This window comes from Gymnoscopelus microlampas (genome assembly GCF_963454915.1).
Source record: "Gymnoscopelus microlampas genome assembly, chromosome: 23".
Taxonomy (NCBI): domain Eukaryota; kingdom Metazoa; phylum Chordata; class Actinopteri; order Myctophiformes; family Myctophidae; genus Gymnoscopelus; species Gymnoscopelus microlampas.
In genome coordinates, this window is record NC_139960.1 from 16,051,285 (window position 1) to 16,072,220 (window position 20,936).

General features: G+C 40.2%; 2 protein-coding genes and 2 long non-coding RNA genes across 4 annotated transcripts in view; 1 reads left to right on the plus strand and 3 right to left on the minus strand.

Annotated features, from left to right (window-relative positions):
• sema3aa (sema domain, immunoglobulin domain (Ig), short basic domain, secreted, (semaphorin) 3Aa) overlaps window positions 1-20,936 on the minus strand; it is an 818,452-nt gene that overhangs the window by 591,572 nt on the left and 205,944 nt on the right. The window lies entirely within an intron of this gene.
• LOC311039498 (neural cell adhesion molecule 2-like) overlaps window positions 1-20,936 on the plus strand; it is a 194,198-nt gene that overhangs the window by 98,888 nt on the left and 74,374 nt on the right. The gene's annotated exons all lie outside the window — the stretch shown is intronic.
• On the minus strand, window positions 12,339-16,151 carry LOC311039954. Its single transcript, XR_014600224.1, has 5 exons — window positions 15,857-16,151; window positions 15,076-15,216; window positions 14,520-14,674; window positions 14,126-14,218; window positions 12,339-13,714 (listed from the first exon to the last, which is right to left on the minus strand). It is a non-coding gene; the product is annotated as an uncharacterized lncRNA (long non-coding RNA).
• On the minus strand, window positions 16,342-20,107 carry LOC311039955. Its single transcript, XR_014600225.1, has 5 exons — window positions 19,439-20,107; window positions 17,478-17,536; window positions 17,139-17,283; window positions 16,726-16,921; window positions 16,342-16,407 (listed from the first exon to the last, which is right to left on the minus strand). It is a non-coding gene; the product is annotated as an uncharacterized lncRNA (long non-coding RNA).

A 20,936-nucleotide genomic window follows, 5' to 3' on the forward strand; every position in this document is an offset into this window, starting at 1 on the left:
CACCTCTACAAACTCCACCTTAGCCCGTTGCACTTGACCTAGCCTGACGACCGTGCAGGCTTAGGCAAAGGCTAAAATGTAATTTAGACAGCATGTTATGAAGACAGATGCCAGGTCATTGTTTACCTGGCATCCTATAGTGTGTATAGTTTCAATCGACAGATTATAGTTTTTTGGGGATATTCTACTGTTATTCTACTGCACACATGGGCAACATACGGCCCGGGGGCCGGACCCGGCCCTTTGACCATCTCAATCCGGCCCGCCAAGTCATAAAAAAAAAAACTGCCCCCCCCCAAAAAAAAATGTAAAAATATCTACATTTTAAAAGGCTGCCATAAGTTACGGGTTTTTGAGACAAATTAATTAAACTCCAATTAATATTAATTCATATTTGCCATTTGAGTACATACCTGCATTCCTCCATCCGTATGTACTCAAATGTTTTATGTTTATAATGTAACAGTGAAACAGTCTGCTGTGAGTTCATCATATAATGAATGCGATGTGAATGCAATGTGTTTTATCAGTGACCTATGGAGAGGTGCATATCAGATAAGATAAGATACGGCATTGACGTGGATTGTTTCATGTGATCTATTCATTGTAATCTCGTACAGAGTACACCAGAGTGATACAAAAAGAAAGAGAAAGATCAACATTTTGTTGATGAACATTGTTGTTGTGAAAGCAAGGACCTTATTCTAATGTAGTCTGGCATGTGTACCAAATTCATGCAGTTTCAACATCATTCAGCACTTACAGTATGTTTTCTCAAGTTTCAATTCAATTGTACAATGAATGTGTGGCCCTTCACTCATTTTATCGAAGTCAGTGTGGCCCTCTGGAAATAAATGCTGCCCACCCCTGTAATCTACTGTGATGCTAGTTTTTTTTTTACTTATGATCCTAGATTACTATTTCTATGAATTTGATGTATATAACAGTACCTTGTGTTATCCTTGCTTACTGTAAATCGCTCTGGATTAGGGGCGTCTGCTAAATGCCTACATTGCAAATTGTAACTATAACTACATTGTTCACCATTGTATTTTTGTATAGTTGGTGTGAACTCTGCCATCCACTTGACTTTTTAAAACTATATGTTTGTAGTTATAGTTATAGTGCTCAGTGTGAACAGCCTTTTAAGCCCTATACTTCTACTACAACAAATAGCCTATCTACAAGCTCACAAATCTGTGTGTAGATCATGTAGACCTGCTATATTCGAAACTATTTTTGTTGACTATTTTTGACAATAATGACATGCCCAAAACAGGGATGCCCCAGGTTGGGAAACACTGGTTAGATCGAGCCATGGTTGAAATCCATGAATCATCGTTAACATTCATCTGAATCCTCTAAAATCTATATAAAATAAGAACATACTGTATTGTTAATTATGTTCTGATAAATGGGGATGAGAGTCTTCAGGCTTGTCTGCAGACTGTCTTGGTTTGTTAATTTTCACAACAGCTCGACACTAAAGGAGAGCATTATGTTATCTCATCTGTACTCGGAAGCTGAATTATAAATTAACTACAGTATCAATGAAGCGTGTGAGAATTCCATTATGATACATGGATCATATCCATTATGATTATGATCCATTAGATGAATCCAAGCTGTGGGGTGGCAGAATGGAACAGGAACAATTGTATCTATCTGTCACCGTTAAGCTCAGCCTCTAAGCAATCTGCTTGAGGAAGTTTCATTTCAATACAAAACAAAAACAAACAAAAAAACAACAACTTTAAATTAATGTGAGACTGGGGAAATCATTTCCTCTTCAAATTGATTCCAGAATTAAATTTGTACATTGGAAAGAAAGATGGAATGGGGCTTTGTGAGACTATAGGAGAATCAATGACTGAACCCAGGCCAAAACAACTATATATCTTGATGCTCTGCACGCCGTAATCACACTGACATTCTGAGCGCAATTTATCTCAGTAAAAAGTTCACACAAAGACCAGATCAAAGTTTACTCTTCTTGCCTCTATATTAGCCATTTGCCTGTTAGCAGTGCTGGAGGAAGTACTCAGATTGTCAGGCATGTTTCTGAACTGTCCACAGCCCATCTGAGTAGACAGAAATTGTGCCATCTTATAATGAGCATTAGTGAGGAACAATTATATGAAGACTTGGTTGAAAATGGTTGAAGTGCACGTGAAAGGTGCTGTTATAAGTTATAGCGTATATGTTTTATTGAGTATTAGCTTTATATTCCGACAGTCATCATTATGAGAGAGTGTTTGTTAAATAACAGGCGTTCCCCTGAGACTGAAACACTATAAAAATTTAAGACGAAATGGGTTCTGTCTTCTGATTGTAAACCATCTGGAAAATTGTTTTCTATTTATAAAAGAGCTAGAGAGATGGGAAGACCCCTGCTGGATCCACGGATAAATATTGTGAAAATAGCCGATCTACAAGCTCACAACGCCTCACAATGTGAGGCGTTTTTTATGTGGCCCATGTTTCATAGTATAGTTTGTATGTTAGTATAGTATAGTATAGTTTGTTGATTACTTTTGGCGCAATAATGCTCTTTTTTTCTTTTCTTCTTTCTTCTTTCTTTTTTTTTTTAGGTATTAAAAAGGTCTTAAAAATCCTTCAATTGTCACTTCACTGTCACCTGAGGACCCCCCAAAAGTCATGTGGGGACCCCCCTGGGGGTCCCGACCCACATGTTGAGAATCACTGACTTATACCACCTTTAATTCACCTCCACTGAGGAGATAAGCAGGCCTTAATTGAAAGCAGGCTAGTATTAGACATCTCCCTCTCCCAAGAGCATGCAAGAGAAATGAAAGAAAGAACCGATCTCTCTCTGACAGACATGCTGCAGTGTACCAATGCCTCTGTTAACCCTCAACGAAAGTGGCCATCCATTAAATTAAAGCAACCTGCTGTCTGACGTCAAGCAATGATTAACTGTACCTATCGTTCACTGTGATGTGTGACTCCATCCACAACAAGACACTGTTCAAGGCACTCTCTAATGACAAGATCGGTTGTTGGCGACTCACCAGGATGAAACACACACACATATACAGTGACACGCACATACACACGCACGCACACATGCACACACGCACGCACGCAAGTGCGTGTGAGGACATAGACATTTTTGTTTTTTGTTTTTTTTTCTAACCGTGACTCTAAAGCCAAAAATAGCCAATCTACAAGCGTTGTGAGATTGTGACCTAATTCAGAGAGTGTCTACAGTGGCGGGACTTCTGTCGTACGTATGTCTCCGGGAAACGTATCTTTTTAGACCAATCACAACACTCGTTTCATTCACGGAGAATGTTAACAGATTTGTAAAGTGTCAAACGTAATTTCCTTGGGTGGTACTTCCGCCAAATTCCGGTACTTCCGTTTAGATACTCAACCGGCTAGGTCTTGCCCAGCGTGCATACACAGCCCCCAGACCCGGCAAAACGCACCGACATGCACCCGAATATAACAAAAATGTGAAAATGGCGACAATTTCGGTGACATCAAGATTGATAAATGAGGGTCTCATTTATCGAATTCTGCTATACTTATGGGGGACATTTGGCCCTCACAAGTATATTAATAAGAGTATGCACGCACACACACACACACACCATTGGTGTAAAGTAACTAAGTACATTTAAGTACTGTACTTAAGTACAATTTTGAGGTATTTCTACTTTACTGGAGTGTTTACAATTTTCTGTACTTTTACTTCTACTCCACTACATTTTAGAGGCAAATATTATACTTTTGCTCCACTACAATTATTTGAAAACTTTAGCACTTTGTAGATTTTGATTATTTTGACAAAACACACATTACCCACTTCAGCCCTATAAACATTTCGGCCATTTGAAAATAGCCAATCTACAAGCTCACAGATGGGACGCATTGTGAGCTTGTAGATCTTCTATTTTCAAAGGATTTTTATACATTTTATACTTTTAAAAACTTGTGAAATGGAACATTCTGCATAATGAGTACATTCTAATTTTGGTACTTTAAGTACATTTTGATGCCAATACTTGTGTACTTTTACTCAAGTAAATGTTTAATTCCGGACTTGTACTTGTAACAGAGTATTTCTACGTTGTATTGATACTTTTACATAAGTAAAACATTTGAGTACTTTTTTCACCACTGACACACACACACACACACACACACACACACACACACACACACACACACACACACACACACACACACACACACACACACACACACACAGCCCCCTAAATCCTTCACAAACACTAATAGGCCCATTAAGCCAGTGCCAGAAGGTAGCGTGACAATGATAGGGTTGTTGTCAGGGAGGAACTCTGCAGAGATGGAACCTGGCTTGACCAAATAACAACAGTTTGTTTGTGTTTGGAGATACTGAACAGATGGACAGTTGACATGTCTGCCAAGCCACAGTCCCTAAAGACGACCACAAATACATGAATACGTAAAATAAAATAAATGCCCCGACACCACAAGCTGCTGATTGGAAGAAAAAAAATGTTTTGGAGATTATCGGATGTCTAGTATTATAATTATGAACTTGCGAGTTGGTCTTAAAATATTCTTTAAAAGGTGTAGGAAGCATATTTGAATGGTAAGTGCAGCTCCTGGAAGGAGGGAAGCTCACCTCCCATTATGCACTTAGCCGACCAATCCACCTGCTGCAGGTTCCTCCGTTTGCGCATGAATCACGCTCAATTCTTCATGCATGTGTATACACAAACCACGTACTTTACACACAGCATAGGTTATCTCCCCTTCACAATGACCATGTATACTCTAAGGCTGCAGCTATTGATTATTTTCTTAGCGATTGTGTGTTATCAATTACTTTTCCCGATTTAATCGAAATCGAGAAGTGCACATATCTAACCCGATCCGGGTCACAGAACCATAGCAACGTCCGGGAATCGAAACTGGGACATTATTTTTCATTGTACAGTGGTGTCAAGTAATAGACGATCTACTCTACAAGCTCACAACACCTTGCATTGCTTGTGAGCTTGTAGATCGGCTATTTAAAAAAAAACATGGATTATTTTCGTTAAATTATTATTTGACTTGATTAAATCAATTAGTTTGATTAACTGTTGCACCAATAATATACTCTACTGAGTATACACACATTGTTTTGAAAAATGTGTCTGTCCCTGTTGGTAATGAAAAATGTAAAACAGAACACAACTTATTGAAACATAATCTCTCAAGAACAGATTCTGCTCTGCGTTTGAATCTGTCGGGGGGGTTCGTCATAACGTGTACGCACGCACTGACCTACAAGTGGGCGTGCCTTCAGATCAGGAAGCAGGCTGTGCTTTACCCAATCAAATGTAGTGGGCGGGATTTACTGTCTGTGCTCTGCTTCCCACTAAAAACAAAACCGAAACTCATTTAACAATAGCGTCCTCGGAGCAGACAACCACGGAAAGATATTCACATTTTAACTTGCTCTTTCATCATAGAAACAAGTGGGCTTATAACCAAAACGATCCATGTTCTCTGGGAGAAGTGGTGTTAGTGTTCCGTGTAGAAATATTGTTAGTGGGAATGAAAACATAGTCGCACCACTGGAAGTAAAAGGCTCAAGGCAGACCAAAACCCCGGTTTCCTTGCGCACGGGTCCACCATATAGCCTCTCCCAGAGCCAAGTGAGAGAGTAAAGAACAGCAGAGGGCACTGTTTTTCCTTTTCATTTGGCGATGGGTTCGCAAATTGATTGAAACAAAACTGATTGAAATGGTCGTGTGTGAGTGTGCGTGCGTGCGTGTGCAATGAGCTACTGTAGCTGGGGATGTGTGTATTCTATGAACTGCAAAGAAAGCCCGCCAACACTAAGCAGCCAACAGATGGTATGTTGGCATCAACCCCATGGCCACATGCACGCATGTATGCACACATGTATTGTAAGCAAGCAAGCACACATGTCTATGTACATGCATAAATAAGTAGAGATGCTGTATTTGTAATTTAACCGGGAGTTTACAAAACTAGTCGACCCATTTTGCTTCATTAAGTGGTTTCCTCTTTTTTTTCCTCTTTAACAACTGAAGCACCAACTGAACATTAACAAACTGCACAGCATTTTAAAACTGTTGAAGTCTGATTTAAGATGGCAGTCTTAACTTCAGACATGGACAAAGCTCTATCAACCAAGTAGGCACACGCACGCACATGCACACACACACACACACACACACACACACACACACACACACACACACACACACACACACACACACACACACACACATGACCGTGGTCCAGCTACAGTACAAGGCATGGGGGCCAAAGTCCAACGGAGCATGCAGCCAGACGTGATTGGCTCAATGGCGCATGAAGTCCGAGGTGATTGGATCATCCATGCGCGAGGATCCGGTTACGACTGTCCAGCAGATGTACACACACACACACACACACACACACACACACACACACACACACACACACACACACACACACACACATCACTGCTATGGTCACCATCAGTGAGCATGTGTTTGGTCCATATGCAGCAGCATGCTACAGTGCATCCTGGGAAAGGAACACAGAACCATCTTCTCTAGGCTCTCCTCCCTCCCTCCCTCCCTCCATCCCTCTCTCCTTGTCCTCTTCTTCTGTCCCAACGCCAAGAAGCTATTAGCAGTAGCGCTATCAATCATAACACCTCCAAATTCCTCCTCTCCATCTCTGTCGCTCACACACATGCACGCACGCACGCACGCACGCACGCACGCACGCACGCACGCACACACACACACACACACACACACACACACACACACACACACACACACACACACACACACACACCAACTGATACCATCACTCATATGAACACGTCGTACAGTGGAAACATTGCACATTGCAACATTCATTCATTCATTCATTCTTACTAGCACAATGCTTGTTTGGAGGATGGTACTGTACATTGCTGTCCTGTGCCTTATATCTACAGTATATACTGTACCTGGGTAATCTTACACACACCCCAACTATGGGCAGACATGGTGCCACAACCTCCACCACACATTGCATAGCCTGTGTCCAAAAATGCTAATTAACAGCTTAAATTTGGGAAAAGTTCAATATCAGCTTCAGTCCCTGCAATGGTCAATGCCCTTGTGGAAGTTCAGATCAATTGTCCAACCCGCTAAGGAGAAAAATGCATAATAATGATAATAATAGTCATACGATTTATATAGCACTTTTCTAGGTACTCAAAGTCGCTTTACCGAAACAAGATAAAACAACTTTATTAGGAATAACTACATAGTTAAAAAAAAAACTATATGAATGTTATTCAGAATGCGAGTCTGAAAAGGTGGGTTTTGAGTGTGGTTTTAAACGTGGTGAGCGTGGTGAGCTCTGATCTGAGCTGGGAGTGAGTTCGACAGTGAGGGGGCGGGGTCACTGAGAAGGCCCTGTCACCCCAGGTTTGTTTCTTTGTCCTGAGGGTGTCCAGGAGGTTTGATTGATTGATGTACTTTATTTAGTAAGACATGAGAACATCAGTACATGGAAGTACAAATTCACAATACAAGGTCTACTAAACTGGGAGACTCATTAAGCACTGAGCTTGTTTAAGATGAGATCCCCATGCACACAAAGCATGATGACATATACATGTAAGAGACAGACAGATATACACACTACTATACAGAATGTCATACAATCAGCTTACAGGTTACTGGTATGTACAAGAGAAGAAAAATAAATAGGGGGGGGGGGGGGGCGTGCCGTTGGATGAGTTCAGAGTGGGAGGCCATGAGAACTTACAACTAGTCTAACATTTGTCGGACTATGGAGATATCGGAACTAATGGGCAGCCCCCACTGTAGCACAATGAGTGCTACTGGCTTAGGGTCTTGGCGACACAGTGATGTGTGTTGATGAGATCTTTTGTGATTAAAGCGTCTGTGCTTTATTGACTACATACATTTACATGAACAACAACCATGATTATATCGATGCACCACATCTATATAGTCCAGCCTTGCTGGGTCTGCCGCGTCATGCATTAAAATCAATTACCTTTATAAATGTGCATTCTTGACTTGAGGCTATCTCTCTCTCTCTCTCTCTCTCTCTCTGCTGGCAGTGTGTGTGTGTGTGTGTGTGTGTGTGTGTGTGTGTGTGTGTGTGTGTGTGTGTGTGTGTGTGTGTGTGTGTGTGTGTGTGTGTGTGTGTGTGTGTGTGTGTGTGTGTGTGTGTGTGTGTGTGTGTGTGTGTGTGTGTGTGTGTGTGTGTGTGTGTGTGTGTGTGTGTGTGTGTGTGTGCGTGCGTGCGTGCGTGCGTGCGTGCGTGCGTGCGTGCGTGCGTGCGTGCCCGTGTGCCCTGTGGCCTGGTAGAGACAATTGGAAGCACCTGCTGATCAATTAAGCCTGACGCGTGAGTCACTCCCTTCCTGTGAGTCACTCCCCTCATCTCTGCCCGCACCCCCCTACCACAGTAGGGGTTAACGTCTTAAAAAAACAGGGTCTCAGCTTTTGTCAGATGTAAGATGCAGTAACTCCACCCCTCTCTCATAGTGGCATTTCTGCGCGCGTTGGAGTGTCTGTCCAGCGTAGTCGTGTTATTATGAGCCAAGGTCTGAACGTGAAAGGGCACCAGTGGCGGCCCCGCTGGTGGTCGTGCCGGTGCCATTGCTGTGCTGAACGTAATGGTGGTGATTAAGACCTCTGGCAGTGGTGCCCATGTCTGTGCTCACGTGTTAGACCCCTGGTCAGGACGGCTGAGCACACTGGCAGTCAAGCCTGTCCGTGATAATGTGTGTGTGTGCTCTATCGTCTATTCTCACTATTTTAGAAGGTTTTTTTAAGGTTTTTAAGTACCACCTCCAGAGCAAAATTTGGTTCTGAGATCCTTATCTGAAACCAAGCGTATGGAAACAAATCCAAAGAGCCATTATTTCATATTGATTTACACCTTGATTGATTGGCTCATTTGGGCCACGGCCAGAGCCTTTGCTGGCGGTTGTGGACAATCGCCTATCCGATCGACTCGCCAGGCACGGCACTCTGTCGGGTCATCTGCAACGTGCATAGTGCTGCACAATTAATCGAAAAAAGTTTTTTTTTGGCTTAATATTTTTATATTTACAAGAGAATCGTGTGAGAATCGTGATCTCAATTCTTATGGAGGAAAATCGTGATTCACATGCGTGGTGAATTTGAAGTCGGTCGGTGGAACGGTTCTCGAGATACGTGGATTACAAACGTACACACACACAGAGATCCCTTGCATTTATTGTAAGATTCATCATTAATACAACATTGAATGCATTTTAGGGGAACAAGGTCGACAAGGATCTCCTTCTGGTGTTATGCCAATGGGCATCACTCACTCCAGAGAAATAAACATGGCTTCATGAGCCAATCACAGACTAGTTCACTGTCTGATTTTATTTAAGGGTGCATCAAGCGATACTTTTTGGTTTAAACAAAAAGTGTTTAGTTAAAAAGTTAAAGCTTATATTCTGATAGTGATCATTGCAATAGTGTTTGTTTGTTCACACAGGTGTCTCCCCGTTAACCTCACTCCGTCAAATGGAAGAAGCTTGCGACACACATTTTGTTTCTGAAATCAAATGCAAATGAGATTTCCGGAGGGAGGGGGGTTTACCAGGCTATATCCCCGTCTCTTTAGCTCTTAACAGAAAATGGATTTTCAGGTGGGTCACCAATTTCAGCTTCAATTTTATAGTGCAGATCCACACATGCTTGTATGCAGGCAACCCCACGTCCGTGCAGGTACACACGTGCACAGAGATACGCGCGCATGCACGCACGCACGCACGCACGCACGCCCCATGTTATCAGCAGATAACAAAGCCGTTAGATTAGATGTTTTGTGAGAATTCCTGCATTGGAACACGTTTTCAAATACTAATCGTAAAAATGAACACACACCGTACTTTGTCCTCTAACCCTTTCTGTCCTCATCCAATCAGTGTGTTGTGTGTCAAAGCACTCCGTGGGGCGCTATTGTCTCCACGCCACCCCAGTGTCAGGCCAGGGGGAGAGCGCATTGTCCAACCCGTCGCTGTCCCAACAACAACAAACACTATTATCAACAACAATAACAACAACGCAACAATGACAACAACAGCACCAGCGACGGGGAAATAGAAAGAAAAGCTCTGCAGCACCGAATGAAGCTACGGGAGAGAGATGGGAGCACTGCGTGTCCCAGTGAGGGATTCTATCTGTAGATGTGTCAGCCTGCCCTGCATGTCAGCAATTGTGTGGACTCACAAAGGGTTGTAGCAGTCAGCTGACTCGACAGCAAGATGCATGACGAATGAAATGAACAATAGGCCTAAGGGTTAACCCAGCAACAAAACACTTAACCTGGCTCCGCCAGATGCAAAAAGCATATCTTCCGAAATTCCGACTGGCTACGATTGGATTTCAAAGTTTGGGCCACATTTAGTGTGAAACTTTTCACGTACACTCCCAGTACGTCCCAGTATCTATCTATCTAAACAAATCGATTAACCACTTAGGCATTATTTTATTCTTCGTCGCACATGTAAAAATAGTGAAAATAGCCAATCTACAAGCTCACAATGCCTTGCATTGCTAGTGAGCTTGTAGATTGTCTATTTTCACAATTCTTAGATTTTTCAGAAATTATTTTGATACTCTTTGTACGCTTCTCTGCATTGTTCGGAGTGAGACAATCAGCCAATAGATGTTACACAGTACAAACATTATTATCATTCTACAGCCTTCAATGTCCAACATCATAGGAAGGAATGCGTCACTGCGGCAGCATTTGTGCTCTATGAATATTTTATCTGTAGGGCAATGCATACAGTATGTTTGGCACCTTTGTCTATGTTTTTTTTAAAAAGTTGCATATTTCTGACAGTTATACTTAAAAGCCTAATTATGTATGCAGATGCACAGCTCACCAATCAGGGGGTGGAGGAGCAGGAGCGAGTTCCTCTTTTAAATATGTTCACTGCCATACTGTGCACGTGCACACACACACACACACACACACACACACACACACACACACACACACACACACACGCACGCACGCACGCGCGCGCGCATGCACACATGTACATTGTTGTTTTCACAAAAACAAAGTGAGCCGTGATCAAGCATTTCCTTCATCTGTTGACATTTGACTAGTTGCTAGGAACTTTTGGCAACTCTGGCAAATCTTTTGTTTACTTTCAAAGCGCCAGCAGCAGATTGATAATAGCTTTGACATTTAAACAGTTTCCCATGGCAACAGAATCTCTTTAAGTGTCTAAGCTGAGATCTAAGCAATGAAAAGAACTCTCAAGCATCCTGTCAACACAAAGGTGGAATAATTATCAGCATCCTACTCTATCTGTCAAGTTCCAATTTCCTCGCTCTTTGTTCGCCTCTCTAATTGATGAGACACGGTGGCATCTGAGGTGTCAACTTTACCGACAAGGCCACAATGCTGATGACGTCACTGCCGATACAGGAAGCTCAGCATTATTCCCCACAATGCCCCTTAGCTCTTCTAAATTCACTGTAAACCAAGCTGCTTTGTGGGGCTTATTAATCACAACCCTCATGTCCAAAAAAAATCAATTTAGGCATTTAGCAGACACCCTTAATCCAGAGCGATTTACACAAGGTAATACATCAAATGCATAGAAATAGTCACCTCCCAGATAGCAAAATATGGGTGAATCAACGTTGAAAAATAGGCGGCCATAACGGTTGAATCAACGTTCGATCTCAACGTTGAAACTGTACTGAATTTGCAACCCTAATCTTTGTTGATTCAACGTTTGTGTTTCAACCACTAACTAACACTATATCAACGTTGATTCAACCATCATCCAAATGGTATTCTGCACGCTGATTTTATGTTGAATCAACGTTATGAATCAATATTGATTCAACCATCATCTAAATGGTATTCTGCATGCTGATTTTAGTTGATTTTATGTTGAATCAACGTTATGAATCAATATTGATTCAACCATCATCTAAATGGTAATCTGCATGCACATTTTAGTTGATTTAATGTTGAATCAACATTAGGAATCAACATTGATTCAACCATCATCTAAATGGTAATCTGCATGCACATTTTAGTTGATTTTATGTTGAATCAACATCAGGAATCGAACACTGATTTAATTTATAAATTGATTATACTGAATCATGTTAGGAATCAATATTGATCCTGATCATCCAACAACCTAATGGTAATCTGCATGTACATTTTAAATTATGTGTATGCTGATATACTGTAAGGCTACATCTTGTTCAAAATTACCTTACATTTCCCAAAATGTGAAAATATAAAAATAAAGACAGACAATATGATTTGAATCTTCACATTTATTGAACCAAGGCATTTAGACCTGCTTTGAACTGCTTTAAGCATTGTTTTTATGATTTAACAGATGAAATATATAACATATAGAAGATTGTAGATCTGCTATTTATGAAAGAAATCGTGAAAATGTCTGCAAGCATTTGGATATTTTGTAAGTGAATATATGCCACATGAGCACTTTACACCTATATAAAAATGCTATTTGAAAATAATTGATCTGCAAATTTAAATTACAAACCAAACCACCATTATTTACAAGCGATTCCACAAAAACAATACCCAACATGGCTTATAATGACCAAACGTGTACTAACTTTGCAGACTAAACCAACGGTCTGACAAAACACACTGACAAGTGCTCTAGTAATACAAATGGCGTAATTAATAAAGCCTAACGGGCCATCCACACCAAGCACTATATGTACACATTTTTAATTTATTTTATAGAATTTAGAGTAGCCAATGATTGTGAACCTCTTTTCGTCCACAAAGTCATTATGCTAATTAATTCCTCACACATTTCTGTGTTGCTACTGCAATTGTAGCCTAGTAGCCCCTCCATCCTTCTCCTCCTGTTCAACACAACTAAAGACGAACAGTATCTGTGTTGATGATGACAATATGAGTGATTTGCTGGAACTCTGGAAGACATGAGCAACTGCCCACTGAAATGATCATGTCTGCACTGTATTTAAACTAAATAATTCTACAACGATAGGATTGACAAAAGTGATATGCTTAGTGTGGACAGCCCCATTACAGTTTGAAAGAGTACATTATTTCACACATGAACAAGTGAACACTTGTCAATTTCAAAAAAGTGCCTTACTTTTACTTAATGGTATTACATTCAAAGTCTTAATAATTTGCAGCTCTAAAGTACTTAAAATGAATAAAAGTGGCTTCATTTAGAACTCCTATCACTTTACAACATTTTCTCATGCATGAGAAAAATAAAATGCATGCATTTTAGTCTACTGTCACAAAGGAGGGCTGAGGACAACCTGCCTACCAGTTATCCACTATACAATCTTTCTAAAATGACAGGAGGTTTTTAAGACTTTGCAGTTTGGGGGGTAGTTTTTTCCTTTCCCAAGCCAAGCATCACTCTTTGAATAAAGTTCAATATGTTCTTCATATCATTAGGGTACTTCAAATTGAGTGCATACGTCAGGCTAGACAGCAGGCACGGTGCTTGAGGGAGGTTATGGAAATTATCCATCACAATACCTCCTTCAAGGATGATGGCTGTTGACACTGGCTGAAGGTCGACACCATCTGAGGGAGGTGAATCTTCACTGCTCACAGTCAGCAATCCGACCGATACCTCTGACCAGGCGTCTTCACTTTCGCTGTCACAATCCTGTACAGAACCAAACAAAAACAACATTACAACAGGGAAATGTTGACACTTCACAAACATCTGCATTGAGAAGTTTTATCAACATTGGTTGGCCTACTGTTTTTGACAGTATATTACTCATGGTAAACAGCACAGTAAAATATGTATCTGAAAACATTTTAGGCTAGAAATAAGCAACTTGGTAACAAACATTCTGCATAGTGGCCATCTCTCTCTCCCTTGAGCAACGTGTGAGTGCAGGCTACAAACACTTACACTGCACACCATGTGAGTGAGATTCCACCGTGCTATAGCCTGAAGGGATTGAACCTTCTGATTGGTTTGCAAGGCCGTTTCAGACTGAAACTTCAAAATAAAATTAACGAAAATGTAATTTCACTGGACCTTTAAGGTGTAACTATGAGAACTTACCAAGACAGTGGTGTAGAAACTGCTGTGGTCATCTCCAAGCAGAAGAAGGAGGCCTCGGAGAACAAGCCTACCCAGCGCGGTCACGTCGGGTTTCTACAAGTGGATAATGAACAAATAAAGTTCAAGATCTGACCATCACAAGTTACAGTACAGTTACAGCATGAAACACCACAATATATGTTTGATGAACAGTTGCAGAGAACATTTGCTGATTGGAGATGTGATTTAAAAATAGTACAATCCACAGCATTTAGTTATCAACAACGATCAATAGTTAGCAATACTTTAACACTCTGTAATACAGCCGGGAAGCATAAGTACTATTTGGGGTAATAGCTTGTACATAAACTTAGTCATGATAATTACAAATATAAGAAGCATGTTGTAGACTTACCCATCAATTTGCTGCACAATTCCGGATAATTTATCTCTAATGGCACCTTTCTTGGACTTTAAGATAGTGACCAATTGTGGTGTATAGCGATCCAGAGCATCAAAGAAGTCTGTCTCTAGGTGTGTGGTGGCGATCCTGTTAAACTCAGCATAAGCCTACAACACAGCAAACCACAGAACAAAATACAGTGACTAAATACATTTGAAAAAGTGTGTAAATTAGGAAAACATTTGGTTAATTGTCATACAAATAATTATGATCAACAATGTAACCGTTTTGGCATTAAACATTGGACGAATTACATTTCGGTTCCGACTTTTAGGCTTTGTAAACAAAAAAGAAATGACTGACAATGACCGGGGCCAATAATACCATTATGTACTACGGCCAGGCATTTAAAAATGTTGAAAAATAGTGAGAGTAGCCGACCTACATGTTCACAACACATCACTTTGCGAGATGTTGCGAGCTTGTAGATCTGCTATTTTCACTATTCTTCAATAGATAAATGTATACAGATGAACGCTTTTTCTCATAACTGTGATCAGACAATTACCTATATTAAAATTGGCTTACAGGAGATCCCCCATGCCACGCTCATGTCACCATGAGTCAGCCATAACAGGGCAGGGGTCTTCAACAGGGGGTCTGGGACTCCTAGGGGGTCTTCAGAGTTGCTACAGGGGGTCGGCCAAATCTCTGTGATAAGATCATTGTTTCTTTATACAAACCACTTGAACAATAGCATCCCTATTCTACGGACAACTTTAGCCGAAAATGGCCGATCTACAAGCTCACAACGCCTCGCAGCGCGAGGCGTTGCGAGCTTGTAGATCGGCTATTTTCGGCAAAGAGGGGAAAAAGAGCAGACCAAGTACAGAGTGAAAGTTTACTAAGTATTGACGGTTTAAGTCGTTAAATGTCTGACAATACACATTAACATGAATCCAACATCTATGATAAGCTTTAATCTGCAACACAATTTTATGTAATATATAGTGGGGGTCCCTTCTTCATCTCTTTCTCAGTTAGGGGGTCCTTGGCCTGAAAAGGTTGAAGACCCCTGATATAAGGAGTTCCAAATGCAGCTACGCCCAATTATGGAGTGTCTAACCTCAATGTGTCATCATGGAATCAGCAAACAAATTAGTCAGCTCCATATATACACCTCTTGTGTAATGGTCTCCATCACCTTACATCCTGGGTTCCAAACTGCATACAGCACCAGACATTCCTCTAAAGCATATTTTCATATGTCGCCCTGATAGTTCAATTGGACAGTTAATTCCCAACTAAACTTATGTTGCTCTGTTATTCGTGGGTAAAAAGGTGCTAACCTGTTCCCGGATGTCCTTGTAGACAGATGAAGATGGGCACAGTGCGTGTTGGCAGGAAGGTAGCTGAGGGGATTCTGGTCAGGGCCCAGGCTGACTCAAACTGCATGTGTTGTGCACCTATACAAACACAGAGGAGTGATTTTACACCAATGTCACATGGTCAGAATACAAGTTTTATCTGAACACCAAGTGCTCAGTCACAGGCTGACCCGGTCAGAGAATGCTTTTCATGTCAGCTGATAGAAAACCACCCAGATATCATTATGTGAAACCCCAAAGTTGTGCCGAGGGTAACCGCCTTGGGGTCTAAGCGCTCTGCCCTTCAGAATCTCTATGACCAGAGGACAGTGAAGAAAGCAGGAAAGAATCCAAGAGACCCAACTCATAACCTCAGCACCTGCTAAGAAACATAGTTACAGTTCATTATTGTTTATTTAACCATTATGTTAAATGAAACCCCCACCTGAAGTGTGCAGTTCATCCTCTTGAGGAATCCCACAAATCAAATTCTCCACACCAGGTGGAGAGATTAGGAGATCGAAGGATTGGGTCTACACAGAAGAGAACATAACATTATATAAACAATTGTAAAATGAGAAAATTAAAATAAAATCACTTATGAGTCTACTTATAAGAGTGTATGCAAGCAGTAGGGTATTGTAGATAAGCTCTTTGATAAACACACCATTGTGTGACAACAGTTTGAGAAAAAAGGAGTGGACCAAGTAGAACCCTGTGGACTCCTGTCTACAAAGTATATATTGTAGGGTCTAGGTGGTTAAACATAAACTTGTAGTGCATTGCAGAGTATCAGTCAAATAGAGTATCATTCAAATAGGCAAAACTGCAATAGCAAAATAATGTATTACCATGCCAGGATTGTCTACAAGCCTAGGGAACTATACGCCAATATTTCCGGTAGGCCTTTAGTTCCATTGCTGCGAATCCACTTGCCTCCATGTAGAGATGTTTGATTCATGTAGTCCTCAACCTGGGACACTGGACACCTATTGACCTTCATCCATTCAACCATTTCAATACGTTTTTCAGGAGGCACATCAGATTCTGTTGAATGATAAGTACAGATTCATTATAGCTGATTTCAAGTATTTGAGGTTCTGGCCTACTTGGAGTGTGTGAAAAGTCGCCAATCGGTCCAGCGGTGCCTGAGACTAGTTTTTAGAAGATGATGGACAGAAGAGTCATGGGACCGCAAATATAATCCCTTGCATCTGTCCAATCTAGCCTGGTGGGGATAATTAACATTGGTTATTAGTATTACCTGGTGTACTAGGGACGGTCTGTTCCTCTGGTTCTTGGTGGTGTGGTCGTTTCAGCCTTCTCATGCGCTTCCTGGTGTTCCTCAATCGCTCCTCCAGGAAGTCTGTAGCAGGTTTTTTTCCCCGGCCAGGTGTGTACCAAGCTGCCTGTAAAAGAGACAATTAGGTTCAGCTTAAATTTGCCTGGCGTAAACCATGAAGATGGTTACATGGGATTTTAAGGAGCAATCCAAAAATGTGCGTGTGACTGTGCACTAGGAAAAACTTTGAGCACATTTCTTTTAGGTGTGTGTGTGTGTATGGAGTGTTCTCCTTTTTGTGTTGATTGATTGATGACTTACATAGCCACTGCCAACTGTAGTACCATCCAAATTAAGGCAAGGGCTTTCTTGGTGACGGCCTGTTAAATAGATGGTAGAAGTTTGTCAAAGAACGATGAAATGAGACAGTAATCATTGTTACAAATATATGACGATTCAAATCCCTGAATTGAACACTGAATGGTTATGCGCTTTTTAAGTGCATTCGATTCTGTGTCATTTTTAGATTTGACCTAAAAAGCATTATTTTACACTTTGGCTACTCAAAAACAGCAGATATACAAGCTCATAGCGTGGCACCGAGTGCTGCGCTACGAGCTTGTAGATCTGTTATTTTAGAAAAATCTTGAAAATGTGTGCAAATCTTTGAATTTTTATTGAACATTTGTAACTCAAATCTTTGTTTCTGGGGGTCCCTAGAACAAAATATTTTGAGATGAGGGTCTGTGGCCAAATACATATACATTTTGGGGTCCTTGACATGAAAAAGTTTGAGAACCACTGACATAATAACACAAGTTAAAAACAAATACATTTAGAAGACATTTTGTAGAATCGGCCTCAGGTCTTAATGGGTTAATTGAAGGTGTGTGATAACCAGTTCTTCTGATGAACTTGGCAAAGTGTTTCACAATGCATACTGATTAATGAACTCATGTTATACAAATGAAATCAGTGGTTCTCAAACATGTTCATGTCAAGGACCCCCTAATTAGTATGTACTTGGCTAAGGACTCAAGATTTACAAAAGTGTTTCAAAAATATTCCACAAATGTTGTTTATACTGTTTTTTAATAGCTGATCTACACCCTCACAACGCATCACCATGCACTGTGAACTTGTGGATCTGCCATTTTCAAATAGGCAATTTATAGGGTTTAAGTGGTTAAACTGAGTTTCATGCTATATAATCTCATTTAGCTGGGAACCACATGGAAACCCCCCAATGACCCCTGAGGGTCCCTGGAGCCCACTTTGATGATAAACATTACCTGCTTTTGTTAGCTACTGTCTGCAAAACAAAACTTAAGTTAAAAAACGGATTACCAAATTTGTCTGCACACTAAAATCCTCAATGTTAATTTATTCTCCTTAAGGATACATTGGTACCATTTGTACTCTCTGTCTCTTAATTAAATTATTTTACTTTTTACTGTAGGTTAAAAACAAGATTCATATATAAAATAATAATTACAGTCAAAACAAATGTGGCCTCACCAAAGGGATATGTGGCCAACATTAGCTCTCTTTTAAGAGCTAATGTTACAACTAACAAGTTGAATCATATTTTAACGTTTTAGGATGCCTGGTCGCATTGTAACATCATACATTTATATTAAATGGTGCAAACACATTGCTTTCTATGTAAACGCGGTTGATAAACCGTTAGTCCTGAAACATGATCATATCATGACGTTTTCTACATTTACAACCCATACATAAACGTTCAGATTTCAAATATAAAGCACTTAGCCCAGGGCCAAGGATGTTACAATTTGAATCGGGAGGGTCTAAGTATCCGTACCTCCTGTATTGTTCAATAAAAGTAATTTTAATCCGATCGTTGGCCATTTTCTCCGAGTTTTCTGTATGCTTTAAACTACGCGACCGTCGGTTTGGAGGTGTATTACATTATACACATGCATTACAACTATGAGAAAATGGCCACCGATCGGATTAAAATATATTTTATTCAACAATACGGAAGATGCGGGTACTTAGACACACCCGATTAAAATTGTAACATTCGTGGCCGTGGGGTAAGCACTTTATAGTTGAAGTATGAATATTTATGTTGATGTACGGGTTGAAAGTGCAAAAAACAGGTTGAAATTCCGGCTATGAGGCTCGTGAAAGGACGAGCGTCGTGTGAACCATGGCTAAAACTCGGTCGTGCACGGTTACATGAACGTGTTAGTTCATGTAACCGTGTACGACCGTGTTTGGATAACATTTTAATTCCATAAACTAATTAAACTTACCTGTTATCTAGTACAGTAAACACGAAAGCACCCCGGTTTGAAAAAGAAATCTCTCAGCCAACAGCCGTTTCCTCTGCCTTCCGGTGTGATTTCAAAACTAACAAGCTCCGCCTTCAGTGTTGCCATATCCGCTTATTATAAGCGACTTTGGGCTTCTTTTTCTGTGAAGTTTTTTGGGCTTGCTTCCTTACTGTCGTTTAAACCAGTGGTGGTTCTCAAACATTTTCATGTCAAGGACCCCCAGATTAATATGTAGGCTATTATCCAATCAACGGACCCCCATCTGAACACATGTTATGCCAGGGGGGACCCCCAATACAAGATTCGTATTAAAATGTTTCAAAAATATTCCTAATTTTTCACATTTTCTTCCAGATAAGAGTTTTGTTTTAAAATAGCAGATCTACAAGCTCACAGCGCGTCGCATCGCAACCCGTTGTGAGCTTGTAGATTGGCTATTTTCAATTAGTCATAGTTGCTTCTTTTGGGCTAATTTCCATAGACCTGGTTGCTTATTTCTATCGCAAAATCTGGCAACACTGTCCGCCTTGTGCATGAAGGATGTCTGCGGTTCTCAACCTGTGGGTCGAGACCCTGACAATTTAAGTAATAATTTTAATACCTTAGAAAATAAATGAAAACAAATCAAAGAAAAAGACTGTAATACAAGTAATCAACAAACTATACTATAAACTGGTCAAACATTGGCCAAATTGTCAAATAATATAAGAAAGAGAGAAAAAAAGAAAATAGCCGATCTGCAATAAGAAGTTATAGATTTTTGAAATAGTTCAAAGTTTAGCTTTTCTCAAATTTTTCTAAAATATTTTGTTTTAATTAAAAAACATGTTTTCAGACTCAGAAGAGGACGCTGAATTGAATGGGCTAGGTTTTGATTTTGTATGACCCTTAAAAAGTGGCTTAAACAAGCGTTAAAGTTTCATAAACTTGAAGCTTTTTTCACAAACATATTATTATGATCATTATTTTATTTTGACCCTTCAACCCTCTTATTTAGATGATTTAGAGTTGAATGGTAGGTTAAACAATAGTCTAGAATTGTTTAATAAGAAGTTAAAGATTTTTGAAATAGTTCAAAGTCTAGCTTTTCTCACATTTGTTTAAAATATTTTATTTTTAAATTAAAAAAAACTTTTTCAGACTTAGAAAAGGACGCTGAATCGAATGGGATAGGTCTCGATTTTCTATGACCTTGGGAAATACAAAAGCTCACCAAAAAGATTGGACGTTGACTTTTGAATAAAAAACAGATTTTGTTGAGCACAAAATCTGGAACTAATCGCTCCAGATATTTTTTAAAAATCTAAAACTTCTCTCCATCCATATTGAGAGTAAGCCAGATTTTTTGGCACCAGCCTTGATTTTTTTAGACACTGATAAAGCTCAAAGTTCAGCGAAAAGACTGCAAAGGTCAACCCTCGTTACATTTTTAGAAATTGTATTTTTCTTCGATACTCTGGCTTTAGACTAATGTGAT